Genomic DNA, 6,000 nt, shown 5'->3' with positions numbered 1-6,000 from the left:
ATCCAAATTTTTAGCTTTAACAGCACCACTTTTGCTTTTGAATGGGTAATTGTGAGGAGTTATTGAGACTATTTTACAGTTTAGCTATTAAGCACACACAGCTCCCCAAATCCTTTCAAAATAAAAGTCCCATTCCAGTTTTTAGCTAAAAATAGCAATATTTCTGCTTTCAACTTATTGTGTATTTTGAATAGTGTATAATGAATATGAGTCTATTATACAATTTAGCAATTACCCCCACAATCTTCTTCCATATACTTTCAAAATAAAAGCACAGCATTAGCTAAACATAGCAGTATTTCAGCTTTCAACTGGCTTATTGTGACTAGTCAAGACTCTTTTACTGTTTAGCAATTACCTGCATGTTTCCTCCAAAGCTCAAACATTTTCCTCTGCATCTAATTTCAGGTGTATAAAGCTATTCTTTTATATCTTGCACTTAAAACTATTTATTTATAAGATTTAGCTGTTTTGTTACATTATGTATATTGTGTCTTCCTGTTTTTTCATCAGTTCTTTCAATTTCAATATTTAGCATCAATTTTTCAATTCCTCAATTTGAAATTCAACTGCTTCAGCTTCTTGGCAGCATTCACTGTGTATTTTCCTATGGAAATGCTTTATCTAGTTAATCTTATGTTTCGTGAAGACGCAGACTGTGCCAACAAACATTCCTATTAAATCATGTTCAGACCATTAGCTCTGAAGGTTGAGCCATGTCAACTGGATTTCTTCTTTTCAGTAGAAATGTTTCACCACCAACCCAGGTGGCTTCTTCAGAAGATTGGATTGGTGAATTGGTTATTCCACCTGGATGACTGAGAATCTTCACCGACATTAGCCCTGTTGTATTAATTAGCTTCTCAAAGGTGCCACCAATAGTTACCAGCTCTGAAATTTAATAATACCACTAAAAATACTTTTATTCCCATCCCTACTTACAGTAAACATTTAGTATATGCCTGATATTTGTGAGTGTGTTGAAATATTTAAAATTATTTAAAAAATGTCTAATAAAATACTATAGTTCATTGTAGCAGTAACCAACGTAGATAATGTAAGCAAGGTCTTGCAACTGCCTAGTATGTGACTAGGTTTTTCACTATCAGTCACCTGTAATTGTGTAAATCTTGCATTGCTTGCATGTTTTCCTTTGTATGTTGTGTTACAGCAGCTGGTTTGAGTTTCTTTTTCTTCCCCCATCATGACAGTCAAAACAATCTAGAAATGTCAAACACATCGCTTCCTGTTTTCTTTTTCTTAAAAAGTCAGAGTCGAGCGGTCGAACCACCGCACGCTTGTCTGCATGTAATTATAATGAACATTATAATGATCTAAGGGCCCTGCAAGCGAGCGAGAGATGAGGCACGGAAGCAAATCCATGACTGAAGAGCTGTGGAAGACAAATGCAAAGGTTGCATGGATGAATGGGTGGATGGCAGGTAGCGTTAGCAGCATTCCAGCAGCCAAGACTGGCTTCATTGTCCTCGTGTGTGTGGGAACCTCTGAACACTTCCTTTAAGAGCGATTAACAGGAAACCTAAGACAGTGGATTACTGACCCTTCTCATGTTCACCTCAACCTGCTGCAGATCAAGCCATTCAACCCCCTTACACATATTCACACAGGCGCATGCACATACAACTACAGGCCAGAGACGTGTGGTGCATAGGTAACATGCTTGTAACAGGTAAACCGCTGGAAACTGATGGCCACTTTGAGCATCACCACAGTAGTTCCAGAAGTGGTCGGCCACTGTCTGACGGTCAGACAGTCCTGCACCCCAAAATCACACCTCAACACTTATTCCTATATGCACTCTCAGTTAATTTATCTAAAGAGTCATTACTTTCTATTAACTACACTTTCATATTCAGAAATGTACAATAAAACAAGACAGTACATGTATGCGGCATGTAGATTTCTTAGTGGACATGATTTCCAAAGACCATATGACATATGTCATTTATGCAAAAAAAAACAAAAAAACAATTATTACATTTTCTTGAGCTAAACATATAATGTTATACTTGGCAGAAGATGAGTCTGTTACATTTTGGAGGGCACATCCGTTCTCCTCTAGCGCCACCCTCAGGACAAAGGTTTCTACCGTTACAATAGGTTTGGCTCTCTAACACTTGCCTCAGCTGCACCAAGTGGTGTCAGAGGTTTTCACTCCTACCCTCTAATTTAGCTCTACCAACTGCTGACTCAGACGTTTTCTAAAATTTACAAAGGTTTTGGGTTTTTCTGAGATAATTATTTGAACAGATACATATATATGTCATAATACATATCATGACATATATACAGAGTGCAGCGTCGATATCCAGGTTACCATCATATAAACCAGTTGGTCAATTATTATGTGTTGCAATAGCACTTAAAAACAATCATGCATTAAAAAGAAAATATCGAAATCTTATTCTGCGTCATTCTTAGATTTAACTTCAGCATCCAGAATTACTAACAACAGTAAGTGTTTAATGCTCTTGTTCATACAGCTGTGTGAGGATGTGTTGGTGTGGAGGCCTGTGCTACCCTCTAGTGGTACAAAGGGCTCATCATCAAAGGGCGTTGTTTTTATGGAGTGTAATAACTCCAGGCTGACAAATGTAATAATTATTACCTCATGAGAATCAGACATTGCTTTTAAATTGTGGCATTTAAAAACAGAGCTAATGAAACAACAAATTAGTTGATATTCTGGGACTAGGGCCTAGGGCGCCGCCTGCTGGAGGGGGTATTTTACTTACACCGTTGGACCTGCAGAAGGTGTTCTCGATTAGGTTCCTGATTATACGGACATTTAAACCCATGTGTGACTATCTGTGGTTACTAGTGTGTCGTTCCCCAGTGGCATTTTGTTCCTGTGCTCATTCTTACCCCAGACCTCTAGCTTTTGTTTTTGCCCTGTAGCACAGGCTGAGCTGTTTGTAGTGATTTTCAGTTCTTACAGAGGAGTTTAGTTCCCGCCTGCTCAGCAGTGATTTTTATTTATTACCTCCTTAGAGGTACCTATCTACCTGCGTTGCAGTGATTTTCAGTTTCAGAGTTTAGTCAGTGCTTGCATTCTGTTTTTGCCCTCTGCTCTCATTAAAACTGTTACTTGCTCCTCGACTGTGCTTCACTGTTCTCTGCATTTGGGTTCAACCCTGGTTCAGTTTTTTACGGTTCCCAACGTAACCTAACACAGTCTGGGGCACCAAAATGGCCAGGGCCAGCACCGACCATCCACAAGAACATGACTGATGATGATAATTTAGGTTTCTAAAGTTGTGTATACAAAAAGGGTCATTGAACAACTAGATCATTCTATAAAGTAAAAGGGAACAAAAGATAGAGCAGGAGTTTTCCACTAAGTCCATGTATCAGGTGCCTTGATCTTTAGACACAAGTGATTTTTTCCTTCAGGCTTTTTTTATTTGTGTGCGATTATCTCATACTCAGACTGACTCATCCATTGGACACTAGGAAGATACAAAAAGGTGGTTCATTCATGTTGTTAGTTCTTGGATTTGGCACCTTCCCTCGTGATCTCTGTACAGTCGGTATTTCCACTAACCACCAGACATGTGGACATTGCTCTGCATGTTTACTACCTACTGTTTGTTATGTACCCACTACATTGCATAGTGTTTCATTTATACTTCTGGATCATGGTGGTTCTTCATAAAGACAGTTTAGTGAAATCTCTGACATGTTTATTACTGACTTGAGTGATAATTGGTGATAACGTTACCTCTGATTAAGCGTCTGTTGTAACACACAGCACATTTCCACAGTAGCAGTCTCTCACTTGTGTGTTATTTGTTTGGTGATCTAATGTAAATCTGCCAATGCCTATTAAGACACTGGCCTAGAGCAGTTAGTGAAACCCTGGAAGGGCTTGTGACAATATTACAGTATTTGAATGAAGTTCTCCACAGCATTGCCACAATTAGACTAGAACAACTTCCAACTCATTCACGCAATGGTAAACTCTTTCTGATTGATCCATCACCTTCCTTCTTTTTTTTAATGGGCTCTTTCTTCCCTCTTCCTCTGCTTTACTGGCTAGAGGAGGACAAATTTGGACAAATGCAGTGAAGACAAAGTAAGAAACTTACAAAAAAATTAAAAACAATCATATAAACAATAAGAAAGATAAAGCATTGAGATACATTAATATCAAGTCTATTAAGTAGTAATAAGTAGTAGTGTTGTAAAAAAAACGTGAGCTTCCCAGGTAAAATGAAACAACACTGAATACAGCAGCTCTGAATCCTGAGCTCAAGTATTTACAGTTGTAGCGCTTATTAGTGTCAGGCTCTACTGTGTCTTTTGGCCAATCCCATCATCATCACAGCATGTGTTATTATATCACAATCAACTGTAATATGAGAGATGTGATCTATTCATTCCAGGAAGGGTTGTATTTTCTGACTCAGTAATGAAACTGAGGCAGGGGATAAGGGGGACGTGTACCTGTTGAACATTGGAAAAGTTGAGCAGAGGGTCAGGGGAAAAGTGATTTGATAAAAATAAACTGAAAAGGTGAATAACATCTCTTATTGTTATTGATTAGGCCGGGAGTGAGGTCATTGGTGAGACTGAAGGGAATAACTACATATTCATTGTCTCCATCTCTATTGTGAACTGAATGGTAAGAATGGTGGAGGTTGAGCCCACTGAAGACAGGCCCACCCTGCAGCAGTCTGAAGGCCGAGTTAATTACAGTAGGAGTAATGGATATCTGTTCTTAATGATACTTACAGTAAGTCACAAAAGTCAATGCAGGGCCTGAGAGTCTTTTCTTCTGAACTAAGGAAGGAAATAGCACCTAGAGGTGAAGAAGATGGTTCAATGCTGCCACATGACAGAGAATCCTTAATGTAGTGCTCCATTGGCGTTCCGTCACTCGGGGCCTGACAGTTCTTAGATTTGGCTGGTGGGCATCAGGGCCTCTAGGACAAAGTCAACTAAACACCGCCTCCAGCTTATGACAGGTCAAGGGCTCCAATAGGAAAAGACTCAAAGGAGGTGGGAGGATTAGAGCGAGATAGATAAGGCAGAAGGAGCTTCACCCAATAGCTCCCTGAGTGGACAAGTCAAAGCGAGGGCGTGTAAATTCAACCAGGGGTGGAAAAGAATCAATGGAGATGTGGGAGCATTGGGAGCAGCTACTCTCCAGCCTGTGTGGTGAGGGCTGGAGGGCCAGGCCCAGTTTAATAGCTAGGACCCGATCAATCAACATCTGCTAGAGCCTGAATCATGTGTGGACTTCAGAGGCGCTGTCTGCTGCAGCGGAGCTCAGTAGCTGTAGGTGGTGTCTGCTGCTGGCAAATGAACAACGGAGAATACAAATAGGAAGTACACAGTGAACTCAGCTGGATGACCAACACCAGGACCTGGTGGCCAGTGCATGGCCATGCGAGCGTACGAAGGCCTTGGTACCAGATCTGTGTATTTGGAATATTTAGAGACACTTCTGCACCAAACCTTGACGAGTGCACCGCATTCACACGACACCACCTGAACTACACACAGAATTTACACATATACTAGGGAGAGGAAAGAAAAGAAGAGGGAGAGCAAGGGCAACTGGCCATGATAGTTTTTTTGCTTGTTCCAGTTGTCAGTGAGCCGTTTAGGCCACAAACAGCCCATCAATATTCCACGTCCACTAAATGGGTTAGATTTGAGGTGAGGGCGAGAATAATACAGTACAAACACCATCCACCAGCCACTTGCGGACTTAAAAGGACTTAAAATCAATAAATGACAAATTACAACGTTTTAGCACTTATGTCAAAACTAAAAACTGAAGTTTCATCATTATCCTTTAATATTAAACACTTCTACTTGTTGAGCAGCCATCGATCACTCCAGGCACTTCACATTATTCTTTATGCTTCTGGATACATGCTTTGACCTGCAACTAAAACCACAACGCTATACTTTTTATTACTGTATCGCATTACTACACTGTACTGTATATCCTCCCATCTGCATTTCAAT

This window comes from Betta splendens, chromosome 3 (assembly GCF_900634795.4).
Source record: "Betta splendens chromosome 3, fBetSpl5.4, whole genome shotgun sequence".
Taxonomy (NCBI): Eukaryota; Metazoa; Chordata; class Actinopteri; order Anabantiformes; family Osphronemidae; genus Betta; species Betta splendens.
Note: the sequence above shows the minus strand (reverse complement) of the source record.